Below are 14367 nucleotides of genomic sequence, written 5' to 3' on the forward strand. Positions count from 1 at the left end.
CATTTTCTCTTTAAGTGTGCTCAGTGAGGGCAAGACAGAGGGTGAAAGGAAGATGAAGGTCTGATTTCCGGCTGCCCTGTGTGAAATATTCAATACACTCTCTTCTTCAAAGTAAGGATCACTCTCTTTTTTCCTCTCTTCGCCCTACATGACCTCACCTCACCACACACATGAAACGCCTCCAGTAGTTTGTCACTCCAAGGTACCAAAACTCTGTATCCAACTGGGAAAGATTTGCTGGGTAAGGACAGGTGTGTGGCCTCACTGATGTTAAGTTTGACACAAGCCCCCAGCCCGCCTCAGGTCTGGTTAGTACAGTAGTTTCAGGTTTCAACTCTGCAAACCAGGACCTGCCTGGGTTCTAACCCCCAGCTCCATCTCCACGAAGCTCTGACTCTAAACAAGCTATGTGATTTCTCTGTGCCTTGACTTTCTCTAAAGTAGGAATGATAACAATAGCCCTTTCTTTGTAGGATTTTCAGTTCAGTCCAGTTCAGTCACCCAGTCATTGTCCGGCTTTTTGCGATCCCATGGACTGCATCCCGCCAGGCTTCGCTGTCCACCACCAACTCCCAGAGCTTACTCAAACTTGTGTGTCCATTGAGTTGGTGATGCCATCCAACCATCTCATCCTCTGTCGTCTCCTTCTCCTCCTGCTTTCAGCCATTCCCAGCATCAGGGTCTTTTCAAATGAGTCGGTTCTTTGCATTAGGTGGCCAAAGTGTTGGAGTTTCAGCTTCAGCATCAGTCCTTCCAATGAATATTCAGTACTGATTTCCTTTAGGATAGACTGGTTGGATCTCCTTGCTGTCCAACGGATTCTCAAGAGTCTTTTGCAACACCATGGTTCAAAAGCATCAATTCTTCAGCACTCAGCTTTCTTTAGAATCCAACTCTAACATCCATACATGACTACCGGAAAAACCACAGCTTTGACTATGGACCTTTGTTGGCAAAGTAATGTCTCTGCTTTTTAATATGCTGTCTAGGTTGGTCATAACTTTTCTTCCAAGGAGCAAGTGTCTTTTAATTTCATGACTGCAGTCACCATCTGCAGTGATTTTAAAGCCTCCCCCAAAATAAAGTCTGTCACTGTTTCCATTGTTTTCTCATCTATTTGCCATGAAGTGATGGGACTGAGAGTGTAACAGGCAGGAAGGCCAGGGGGTCACCAAAGGGACGAAACAGGCTTCAAGACATTTTTATCTCTCTCTTAAGTGGCAGAAGGAAACAAGTGTTAGATTTTCCCCCCCTTCTCTATACAAATTTAAAAAGATGTTTCTCTTAAAATTCTGTGTTGCCATGATGACACCTGGCTCCGCCTGAACTTAACTTTTCTCAAACCTTGAGCTAAGAATGCATTTTTCTTATGGAAATGTTTGTCTTAAGCTATGTTAATGAACTATGTATTTATCTTAGACTCTGTCTGTCTTCAAGTTGGTTCCACCTAAGACTCAGAACCCACTTGACAAACCTGTATGTTATACTCACACATTGTCCTCCTAATCTATGTTAATGAAACTATATATTTACTTGGAACCCTGCCTTTCAAGATTCATGTCAATCATTTCATGGCCTGGGATGACTCACCTGGTGCCAATGTTCTCTCAAAATGCATGTTGTGGGTGTGGGGCCTGGTACCAGTTTCTGAGTTTTGAAACATTTCCTTTCTCTAATTAGCAGAATGCTAGTAGCTATACAACATCTGGCTAAAGATTAGCAGGGGGGCACTCTTTATGCCCCCTTCTGATGTCTATGTCAGAAGTTTTCTCTATTTCTTTTATACTTTAATAAAACTGTATTACACAAAAGCTCTGAGTGATCAAGCCTTGTCACTGGCCCCGCATTTAATTCCTCTCCAGAGGCCAAGAATCCCAGCATATTTCATGGTTGAGCAACAACCTTTCAGGACCAGATGCCATGATCTTAGTTTTCTGAATGTTGAGTTTTAATCCAACTTTTTCACTCTCCTCTTTCACCTTCATCAGGTTCCCCAGGTAGCTCAGTGGTAAAAAATCCACTGCCAATGCAGGAGCTGCAGGAGACCTGGGTTCAATCCCTGGGTTGGGAAGATCCCCTGGAGGAGGGCATGGCAACGCACTCCAGTATTCTCATCTGGATAATCCCATGAACAGAGGAGCTTGGCGCAGCTACAGTGCACGGAGTTGCAAAGAGACACGACTGAGCCACTGAGGACACGTGCACAGACGCAAAGTGAGGTCATATATGTAGAGCACTACTGGCAAAGCATGTGGGTGATGGGGCGGGCAGCAGTTAATCAACTTTCTTTCCTCCTGCCATCCTAGCCTCAAAATAACTTGCCCTAGGATTTCAACAGATTCCGAGTATGTCCTGTCTCCATGTAATTGACTCTGGATTTGATAAGCAATCAGTTTTCATTCTCAACTCTTCTCCCTGATCAGACACCATGTCCTCCTTAGAAAAACACCCAGCTCTTGAGGCCTCAGGTCTATAGTTCCCTGACCCTGCTGGCACTAAACCAACAGACTCCAAACACTTCTTTCCTGTCCAAGAATGAGCACCTTTTTCTTTCTGCAGCTGTTCCTCCCCTGGTACTTCACAAAACTGCTAACTTGGAAATCTGTGGCAGGATTCTGGCAAAAATTTATTTGGTAATTTTCTCAAACTTATACAAACTTATACAAAGGTTTGAAATGGCCAAACGAGGTTTCCAAAAGGAAAATACTTCCTCCTCAAACCCAGAAAAATGCAACTAGTGTTCTATGTCAGCTGTCTGGGCTACTGTATCTTCAGCTCGAACACAGAACACAATTCCCTGATTTACAAACCTCCTCCTTGAGCTTCCAGGGCAGTCTGAGTCCCCTGGGTTTGCTAATCGGGGGTCAGGAGGTAAACCTGTGTCCAGACTGCTTTTAACCTTCAAGGACTCTGAAAACCAAAACCAACAATACCTGTGAAGGAAAAGAAAACCTACCTTTTCTTTAAAGACTGGGGCTCTGCCAGAATCCAGCCTAGGCCTGTCCCTATCTTCCTGTTTCTCTTTCCTCTACTCTTCTCTCCTCACTTTACACACATTCACAGCTTAATAACCAACTCTTAACACGCAGACCTGCAGGAGAAAGGTAAGCCCCCACCCTCTCCTTCCTTTCCAGGGAAGAGGAACGCTCACCTCAAGACTGGCGCCCTGTCTTGCGTGAGTAAGCAGAATGATGGCGTCTAGAAAGACCCGTTCCCTGGGAGACGCATGGTTTCTTTCTTTCTCTTGGCTTAACTGTTAAAGACCAACTGGCGTCACTCGGGAGGAGAGGCTTGGAGCTTTGGCCCCTTGCTCCGCCTCTCCTCTCCGTGCAGCTGACCTGGTCCGTTGCTCCGAGGCTTGCCGCTGCAAAGTAGCCCAGGCCTCGCCCTGCTGCTGCTGTTGACTTCCGCCTTCCGCCAGACTTCCACCTGTCTCTTCACTCTGATTGGGCCCAGGTGTAGATGCTTAATGGCAACCCACTCCAGTACTCTTCCCAGGAAAATCCCATGGACAGAGGAGGCTGGTAGGCTACAGTCCATGGGGTCGAAAAGAGTCGGACACGACTGAGTGACTTCACTTTCACTTTCTCTCTGAGCCTCCTTTTCTCTTTCTGTCATATGATACCTGAGCTACGGCAGCTACTGTAGTTGGGTCCTTGTTTGGTTAAACAAAAGGACTTGGGGACAAATGTCATTAAAATTTTTCTTTAAAGTTTGATTTTCAAATGTCCTTTTTACTGCTCTTTCTTTCTCCCTCTGGATCTGATGGATGTTTTCTAGTTGTATTTTGCATGAAATAAGTGGAAAATTATTAGCTTAAAGGAATAAGGTTGCAGTGGAAACCTGTGAGATTTTTACTTCCTAGCACCCATTTGCTTTTTGCCAGGAAAGAGTTATCTAGTTTATCTCTGGGAAGCTACCCTCTTTTCTACCCTCCATTTATATTCTTGGGGTGAGGCTCCTGTTTGCTCATTCCTAGGTGGTGAGAGTATTGCCCAGCCCTGGCCTCCGTGTTTCAGGGAGCACAAACCAATGAGAATTTTTTCTGAGACTGTTAGAAAATGGCTCTTTTCCACTGGACTTGAGATGGGAAGATGTGATGTTAGAACTTTGACAGCTGTCATCAATCATAAGGAAACAGACGGCCTGAGAATGGAGCCAGTACACAGGATTATGTTAAGCTATGGATAGAAAGGTACCTTGAGATTGAGCTACAGGACAGAGCATCCCTGAAGACAGCTCCACCTTTGAGGTTTTCATTTACAACCCATTAAATTCTTTCTTCCTAGGCCAGTCTGGATGAGATCACCCATCACCTAGAGCTTCCCCGGTGGCTCAGACGATAAAGAATCTGCCTGCAATGTGGGAGACCTGGGTTCGCTCCCTGGGTTGGGAAGATCTCCTGGAGAAAGAAATGGCAATCCACTCCAGTATTCTTGCCTGGAGAATTTCATGTACAGAGGAGCCTGGCAGGCTACAGTCCATAGGGTCGAAAAGAGTTGGACAGGATTGAGTGACTAATACCTTTTTACTTTCACTTTCTTTTCACCCATCACTTAACAAGGGAAACTGCTAATTAAATAAGAGGGGTTCAATTCTAGGGTTTCTTATTCAGTTTCCCAGTCTTCATCATTTAGTTTCGGGATCCATGCCCACTTTAATCTTAAGGGGGGCTGTGATTTTCTTTGGCTACTGTTTCTTGGGCTTTCATCTTCCCCAGATACTGTGAATGAAGCAGGGTCTGAGTATTCCTGGATTGCCTGGTGACAGTGTCTTCTGGATACAACCAAAATGCCATTCCAACTTGATAATTCTTAGATTCACTTTTTCAGACCAGTCTTTCAGCTCTTACATTAAGATCTGTGGTACATTTTGAACTAATTCTTGTGTGTGGTGTGAGATATCAAGTAAAACCATTTTGTTGCCGAAGATATCTTAGTGTTGCAGATCATTTTTTAAAAAAGGATTTTTCCTTCCCTATTCAACCGTCTTAGTGAAACCATTTACCACAGATTGGGACCTGAACCCATGTGCTGGGACTTGAATCCAGCCAAAACTCAGTTTGGGACTTGAACTGACATGGCTGGGACTCGAACCCAGCCAAAACTCTGCTTGGGACTTGAACCCATGTGGCTGGAACTCAAAATCAGCCAAAACCTTGTTTGGGACTCAAACCCACGTAGCTGGAACTCAGTTCAGTTCAGTCGCTCAGTTGTGTCGATCTTTGTGACCCCATGAATCGCAGCACGCCACAGCTCCCTATCCATCACCGACTCCCAGAGTTCACTCAGACTCACATCCATCGAGTCAGTGATGCCATCCAGCCATCTCATCCTCTGTTGTCCCCTTCTCCTCCTGCCCCAAATCCCTCCCAGCATCAGAGTCTTTTCCAATGAGTCAACTCTTCACATGAGGTGGCCAAAGGGCTGGAGTTTCAGCTTTAGCATCATTCCTCCCAAAGAAATCCCAGGGTTGATCTCCTTCAGAATGGACTGGTTGGATCTCCTTGCAGTCCAAGGGACTCTCAAGAGTCTTCTCCAACACCACAGTTCAAATGCATCAATTCTTTGGCACTCAGCCTTCTTCACAGTCCAACTCTCACATCCATATGTGACCAATGGAAAAACCATAGCCTTGACTAGACGGACCTTAGTCGGCAAAGTAATGTCTCTGCTTTTGAATATACTATCTAGGTTAGTCATAACCTTTCTTCCAAGGAGTAAGCGTCTTTTAATTTCATGGCTGCAGTCACCATCTGCAGTGATTTTGGAGCCCAGAAAAATAAAGTCTGACACTGTTTCTCCATCTATTTCCCATGAAGTGATGGGACTGGATGTCATGATCTTAGTTTTCTGAATGTTGAGCTTTAAGCCAACATTTTTGCTCTCCTCTTTCACTTTCATCAAGAGGCTTTTACTTCCTCTTCACTTTCTGCCATAAGGGTGATGTCATCTGCATATGTGATGTTATTGATATTTCTCCCGGCAATCTTGATTCCAGCTTGTGTTTCTTCCAGTCCAGCGTTTCTCATGACATACTCTGCATAGAAGTTAAATAAGCAGGGTGACAATATACAGCCTTGACATACTACTTTTCCTATTTGGAACCAGTCTGTTGTTCCATGTCCAGTTCTAACTGTTGATTCCTGACCAGCATACAGATTTGGCAGGTCAGGTGTTCTGGTATTCCCAACTCTTTCAGAATTTTCCACAGTTTATTGTGATCCACACAGTCAAAGGCTTTGGCATAGTCAATAAAGCAGAAATAGATGTTTTTCTGGAACTCTCTTGCTTTTTCCATGATCCAGTGGATGTTGGCAATTTGATCTCTGGTTCCTCTGCCTTTTCTAAAACCAGCTTGAACATCTGGAATTTCACAGTTCACGTATTGCTGAAGCCTGGCTTGGAGAATTTTGAGCATTGCTTTACTAGCATGTGAGATGAGTGTCATTTTGAGATGAGTGGAACTCAAATCCAGCCAAAACCCTGCTTGGGACTTGAACCAACATGGCTGGGACTCAAACCCAGCCAAAACCCATGGTACCTGGTTTTAGGACCTAATGAAGCTCAGGTTCTTGATGTCTCATCACAGAAAGAGTTCAGCAAGAAACAAAGTGATAGGTTAGAAGTAGCCATTTATTCAGATTCAAAGAAAAGCACAATCCATAGAGTGTGGGCCATTGCAGAAGATGAGTGCAGCTGCGAAATGTGGCGTGGTTAGTTTATAGGCTGGGTAATTTCATATGCTAATGAGTGGGAGGATTATTTCAACTATTTTGGAGAAGGGAGATTTCCAGGATTTGGGCCAGTGCCCACTCCTTGGTCTTTTAACAGTGCCTTGGGACTGTCGTGGCACCTCTGGGTGTGTCATTTCACTTGCTGATTGAGGATCAAGGTCTAGTCTTGTCTGCCATCTTGGTCCCATTTGATTCTAATCAGTTTATGTTGTGTCCTTGGGCTACGTCGTTCTTTCAAAAGTTGTGCTCTGCCCCTCTTCCTCCTGTTACATGAGCACCTTTGTTGAACATCACTGAATCATAAGTATAAGGCTTTATTTCTGAACCCTCAATTCTACACCACGGATCTATCAGTTCAGTTCAGTTCAGTCGCTCAGTCGTGTCTGACTCTTTGCGACCCCATGAATCGCAGCACACTAGGCCTCCCTGTCCATCACCATCTCCCGGAGTTCACTCAGACTCACGGCCATCGAGTCCGTGATACCATCCAGCCATCTCATTCTTGGTCATCCCCTTCTCCTCCTGCCCTCAATCCCTCCCAGAATCAGAGTCTTTTCCAATGAGTCAACTCTTCGCATGAGGTGGCCAAAGTCCTGGAGCTTCAGCTTCAGCATCATTCCTTCCAAAGAAATCCCAGGGTTGATCTCCTTCAGAATGGACAGGTTGGATCTCCTTGCAGTCCAAGGGACTCTCAAGAGTCTTCTCCAACACCACAGTTCAAAAGCATTAATTCTTCGGCGCTCAGCCTCCTTCCCAGTTCAACTCTCACATCCATACATGACCACAGAAAAAACCATAGCCTTGACTAGGTGGACCTTAGTCGGCAAAGTAATGTCTCTGCTTTTGAATATACTATCTAGGTTGGTCATAACTTCTTATTGTCAGTGACAAATTGACATTTGCCAAGGGTATTTGCCAGGCTTCTCAGATGGTGCTAGTGGTAAAGAACCTACCTGCCAATGCAGGAGACATAAGAGATGTGGGTTTAATTCCTGGGTTGGGAAGATCCCCTGGAGGTGGAGGAGGGCATGGCAACCCACTCCAGCATTCTTGCCTGAAGAATCGCATGGACAGAGGAGCCTAGTGGGCTACAGTCCATAGGTCCGGACCCAAAGAGTTGGATATAACTGAAGTGAGACACTTTATTTTTTTCGGCTTCAAAATCACTGCAGATGGTGACTGCAGTCATGAAAATGAAATTTGCTTGCTCCTTGAAGAAAAGCTATGACCAACCTAGACAACATATTAAAAAACAGAGACATTAGTTTGCCAACAAAGGTCCATATAGTCAAAGCTATGGTTTTTCCAGTAGTCATGTAGGGATGTGAGAGTTGGACTATAAAGAAAGCTGAGCACCAAAGAATTGATGCTTTTAAACTATGGTGTTGGAGAAGACTTTTGAGAGTCCCTTGGACTGCAAGGAAATCAAACCAGTCAATCCTAAAGGAAATCAGTCATGAATATTCATTGGAAGGACTGATGCTGAACCTGAAACTCCAATACTTTGGCCACCTGATGTGAAGAACTGACTCACTGGAGAAGATCCTGATGCTTGGAAAGATTTGAGGGCAGGAGAAGTGGGCATCAGAGGATGAGATGGTTGGATGGCATCACCAACTGGATGGACATCAGTTTGAGTAAGTTCTGGGAGTTGGTGATAGACAGGAAAGCCTGGCATGCTGCAGTCAGTGGGGTCGCAAAGAGTCAGACATGACTGAGTGAAGAGCCTAAGCTACTCCATCTTGTAAAAGAGCTCCATTTTGCAAAGGTACCAGGCAAACAGACTTAGACTTTGGATATTGCCTAAACTTGCCCCACTGTGCATGAGCCAATCGGCCCTTAGGTTAAACCTCCTGACTTTAAGTTCAAGAATTTGTGATTTACCTTGGAAGTAATGATTTACATTTGTGACGTTTGTGATTTACCTTGGAAGTAATGATCTACCATGGAAGTAAAATAAACCAATCAGAAATCCACACACAACCCTATAGAAGAGGGTAACCAACCAGTAGTCCTTCAGCCTGAACACCCTCTTTGTTACCCTTTCACCTGAATATTCCCTATATAAGCAGTATAACCCAAAACTCGGGGCTCCTCTCCTTAGCCGCTGCGTTGGTAATGGTGGGAGCCTCAGCTCGAGCTTGGTAATAAAAACTCTCTTGCTTTTGCATCGGATATCGGCTCCCTGGTGGTCATTGGGAGATTTCGCGACTTGGGCATAACATGAGCAATTGAACTGAAGTGACTTAGCAGCAACAAGAGCATTCGCCATCTGCCTCTGTAGGGATTAAATCCTGTGCTACTGCAGCTGTTGACCTTTGACACACCCTGTAGGGAGTCCAGGGTGGAGAATGAGGCACACTGTGCTCCAGGAAAACTGGCGGAATGTGTCTTTAGATAGATATTTTCAGGAACTGATTTCATGATCCCAACCCTTGTATCTTTCCACTTCTAGAAAAACACTAAATTCCTTTGTGGTGACATCAGCTTCTTGTGACTAGCAGAAAAGAAAACCTTTCATAAGATAAGAGCTTGATTGCATGAATTCCCCCTTCATCAAAATCACACATTGACCTTTCCCTCCTACCTCTTTGGAGCAGTTTCTCCGGGCTATCTGAGGTGTTGTCTCCTGGGCTGCAGTCCTCATTTTTCCCCAAATAAAACTTATCTTGCAACTCTCACATTGTGAATCTTTTTAAAATTGACATTACACAAGTACCCAACCATATTGATTTACTTTGTATTAAGTTTTGGAATTGGGTGATATAAACCTCATTGGAAAGATTGATATTGAAGCTGAAATTCCAATACTTTGGCCACCTGATGCAGAGTTGACTCATTTGAAAAGACCCTGATGCTGGGAAGATTGAGGGCAGGAGGAGAAGGGGACAACAGAGGATGAGATGGTTGGATGGCATCACCGACTCAGTGGGCATGAGTGTGAGTGAACTCCGGGAGTTGGTGATAGACAGGGAGGCCTGGCGTGCTGTGATTCATGGGGTCGCAGGGAGTTGGACACGATTGAGCAACTGAACTGAACTGACTGAAAACTTTCAGGTTTTTCCTTTTTTTTCCTCCTTCAAAATTGTCTTGGCTATTCTGGGTTCTTTGCATTTCAGTGTAAATCTTAGGGCCAGGTTGTCAAGTGAAAAAAAATGCCTGCTGGAATTTTTGAACATTGAATCTTCTAATTCATGTACATGAAATGTCTCTTTGTTTTTAAAGATCTTCTTGATTTATTTCAGTAATTCATTGTAGTTCTCAGTTTACAGATCTTGCACTACTTTTGTTAAATTTATTCCAAGTCTTTTTGATGCTATCATAAATGAATGTTTTTCTTAATTCCAATTTTGAATTGTTCCAACTTTATATCTTTTAAAGTCATCAAGAGATGAACAAATACTTATATAGGCTGTTACTAGTTTCCATTTCTTTCTGTAGAACATCCTCAACATCTGATGCCATTTTCTATCCTTGAGAAAGACTTTAGTATTCTTGGAAGAAAAGACTGCCAGCAAAGTATCTTGGTTTTATTCATCTAGGCATGTTTCTATTTCATCTTTATTTCTGAAGGATAGTTTTGCTGAATATTGATATATTCACTGACTTTTTTTTTTTTTTAAGAATTTTGAATGTCATTGCACAGCCTTTTGGCCTCCACTGTTTCAGATAAGAAGTCAGCCATTCATAACACTGCCATTCTGAGATCTCTATTAAAGTCCTGCATCTCAACGTCACTCATTATCAGAGAAATGCAAATCAAGACCACAATGAGGTACCATTTCACACCAGTCAGAATGGCTGCGATCCAAAAGTCTACAAGCAATAAATGCTGGAGAGGGTGTGGAGAAAAGGGAACCCTCTTACACTGTTGGTGGGAATACAAACTAGTACAGCCACTATGGAGAACAGTGTGGAGATTCCTTAAAAATTGCAAATAGAGCTGCCTTATGACCCAGCAATCCCACTGCTGGGCATACACACAGAGGAAACCAGAATTGAAAGAGACACATGTATCCCAATGTTCATTGCAGCACTGTTTATAATAGCCAGGACATGGAAACAACCTAGATGTCCATCAGCAGATGAATGGATAAGAAAGCTGTGGTACATATACACAATGGAGTATTACTCAGCCATTAAAAAAATACATTTGAATCAGTTCTAATGAGATGGATGAAACTGGAGCCAATTATACGGAATGAAGTAAGCCAGAAAGAAAAACACCAATACAGTATACTGACACATATATACGGAATTTAGAAAGATGGTAATGATGACCCTGTATGCGAGACAGCAAAAGAGACACAGATGTATAGAACGGACTTTTGGACTCTGAGAGAGAGGGAGAGGGTGGGATGATTTAGGAGAATGGCATTGAAACATGTATACTATCATGTAAGAAACGAATCGCCAGTCTATGTTCGTTACAGGATACAGGATGCTTGGGGCTGGTGCATGGGGATGATCCAGAGAGATGATGGGGGTGGGAGGTGGGAGGGGGATTAAGGATTTGGAGCTTGTATACACCCGTGGCTGATTCATGTCAATGTATGGCAAAACCAATACAGTATTGTAAAGTAAAATAAAGTAAAAATAAATAAATACATAAATAAAGTCCTGCATCGACTCTGGTCACTCTATTCTCACCAACTGGAACTGCAGCTTCAGGCTAGCAGAGCAACTAAGTTTACTTGCAGAACTGCCGATTACCAATACTGCTACTTCTGAAATAGTCCAGTGAAACATGGATTTTCACTTTCTACTCCAAATAAAGTGAGCCCCCTCCAGCAACAAAGCTCTCGCTTTTCATGACTAGCCTTACCCTGCAAAATTACATTGACTGAGCCATCCCAGGAAAGAAAGCCACAAATGCCCTCCGTTCTTATATATAGTTCTAGCAGAGTTTTGTGAAGCAACTTTCCTCAATCTGTTGTTTGCCTTTGTTAATTTCCAGAGCCCTAAAATGGGTGTTTACAAGAATTTAGTTGAGTTTTATAGTTGTTTTTTGAGAAAAGGATTTGCCAACCTCTCCACTCCACAATAAGCACTGGTTGTCTGATTTGAACTGCTATTATTTTATCCACTTATGAATATACTTATATCCTTAATTTTCTTTGAATCAATAGGAAATAACTGTTGGCCAAAATCATTCCTTCATAACTGTATAAAAGCTTTAAATATTTGGAAACTCCCTAACAATCTGCTTGTCATAATACCCACCATACTCAACTGCAAACTATCTGTTTAATTATCCTTAACCCTCACTAAACTGTAAGCTCCATTACAGTAGGGAGTATGTGTCTTTTGTTCATGAGCTATATGCCTAGCACAATCTGATATATTAAGAGGTGCTTAGACTTCAAATATTTGTTAAATAAACAAGTAAATTTCCCCTACCCTGTTGAGGTAATAGGAAAGAGCCAAGGCAATGTAAAAAGCATTTTAACTACAATTCTATGCTGAAATAATTAGTCACTGGGGGTCTTCTTTGTTTATAGGAAAACAAAATGCTTTGTTCTCAAAATAAGTGATCTTTAGTTCTTTAGAACTTTATTCCATGAGCCCTCACTTGGTATTTGAAAGCCCGTAGCCCATAGTTGGGGCTTCCCTAGTGGCTCAGATGGTGAACAGTCTGCCTGCAGTGCAGGAGACCTGGGTTCAGTCCTTTGGTTGGGAGGATCCAGACCCGGGTTTGATCCTCGGGTGGGAAAGATCCCCTAGAGAAGGGAATGGCTACCCACCTCCAGTGTTCTTGCCTAGAAAATTCCATGGACAGAGGAGCCTGGTGGGCTATAGTCCATGGGGTGGCAAAGAATCAGACACGACTGAGTAACTAGCGCTTTTACTTTTCACGGCCTGTAGTTACAGTTTTAGGAAGACAGTGTAACAATGTAAAAACTAGGATGGGGAATTTTGATTTGCCTGTGTCAATAGCTGTCTGACAAATAAATGATTGAATAAGTGATTGAATGTTATTCTCTCTGGGCCTTCATTTTCTCATTTAAAAATGGTCAGCAAACATGACCAAACAGAAGAATCACTCATCATTATTGTTCCACTGTTAGAATCCCCAGAGTTGAGAGGTGATAACCTACACTATTAAAAGCTCCAGTGGTAAGATTTTTGTAGTCAGCTAGACTGGTAAATGGATGGCCTTTGAGAATTGCTGAACTAGATGCTCTCAAATGCCCCTTTCAGTCCTGAACTTATTTGCTTCCATTCCTCTCAACACAAGTGAAACTCTCTTTGGGTTATACACCTGGGTCACCCCAAACCTCTGAGTGAAAAGGTAAGTCTTTGAAGATGTAGTTTATTCAGGTCAAAGCAAAGATAGTCTCTGACTTGTTTCTGTGTAGTCACTCAAAATGTTGGTGCATATGAAACAGGAATTGGGGAAAGGAAACTTACACCTCCTTTGGCTGATGGACAATTGATACAGGAGGAGAACTGCTAATTATCTAATAATGGAGGCTGGTAGGGTATTTTGCTCATTTCATTCTTTCTGAACCTGCAAGTGAACAGCTGCTACTGTCTCTTGCATTTCACAACTTTTAGAAAAGCAGCCCTTCCCAGCATGAGCTTATTTCAAAATAAATTGAATAAGGCTTCGCATGTAAAAAGGATGTTCTGGGTACTGTGAATAGGACTCTTCTCAACCAACTCCACAGTCTGTTTTCCTGGGAATAGAATAAAGTAAACTTTGAGGAAAAAGGGCGGCAAATAGATGCCTAGACCGTGAAAATGTTCCTGCTCAAACACAGGCATTTCATCTCTTTTGGTCTGTGAGAAATAAAGGCCCACCGAGGTCCCTAAGAGGGAAGTTGAGAACCCTGTGATGATCTGAAGAGGCTGGTGCTCTCTGTTCCTAGAAGAGTGTTTCCACTAGACACCAAAACCCAGTATTCCCCCTTTCACGGGGGAAAGCTTAAGTGCATGGAAGAATGACTGCTCCCAAAGCACCAGAGATGTGCTCTGATCTGCAAGAGAACCACAGCCTGTGCCTTCCTCAGGGATCCCAGCAATGCTAGGTAGCAATTCTATTTAGAAATTGAAAAAAATAAATTTTACATATCAACTTATAATACTAAGTCTCTGATTCTCAGTCTTCTTAGAATGATGTCCCTTTGTTTGACAGAAACGTCTGACAGTAGTAGACATTTTAACTAAATTATAATATGTTCCTCAGCAGAAATACAGTGTATCCACTAAAAACAGAGCAGAACAAGACATGTTTGTAACTTAAAGTAACAAAGCTAAGATTCCAGATAGCATGGCAAATATTACTAACATGTAAAAATAAACACAGGAGAACTATTTGAAGGAAACATATAGAATAATAATAATTGCATTAGAATGGTATGAATAATAGCTGATTTTTTTCAAACTTTCAGATAATTTTTAAAAACTAAAATATCACTGTGATTAATGAAGAATAAACGCTACTGAATGAAGATCATCCATTGACCTGAGCAGCCACCTACACTTCCCTGTTTTCCTCTTCCCCATAAAATCCTTTAGTCATAGTGACTAAAGGAAGGGGCATGAGTTCATATAGGGAAAAAGAGTCGGGGTTGGTGGTGTGAGTCAACTGCAGGCTTAGAATGAGCCTGCAATCCCAAGCTTAGGTG

General features: G+C 42.8%; 1 long non-coding RNA gene across 2 annotated transcripts in view; it reads right to left on the bottom strand.

Annotated features, from left to right (window-relative positions):
- Positions 1-3373, bottom strand: part of LOC105609277 (uncharacterized) — a 64761-nt gene extending 61388 nt beyond the window's left edge. For both annotated transcript variants that reach the window (XR_009599328.1, XR_009599327.1), the window contains exon 1: positions 3152-3373. This is a non-coding gene — a long non-coding RNA (uncharacterized LOC105609277). The remainder of the gene's footprint in view (positions 1-3151) is intronic.
- Positions 3374-14367: the final 10994 nt, after the last annotated feature.

The sequence above is a fragment of the Ovis aries genome, chromosome 2 (genome assembly GCF_016772045.2).
Source record: "Ovis aries strain OAR_USU_Benz2616 breed Rambouillet chromosome 2, ARS-UI_Ramb_v3.0, whole genome shotgun sequence".
Classification (NCBI taxonomy): domain Eukaryota; kingdom Metazoa; phylum Chordata; class Mammalia; order Artiodactyla; family Bovidae; genus Ovis; species Ovis aries.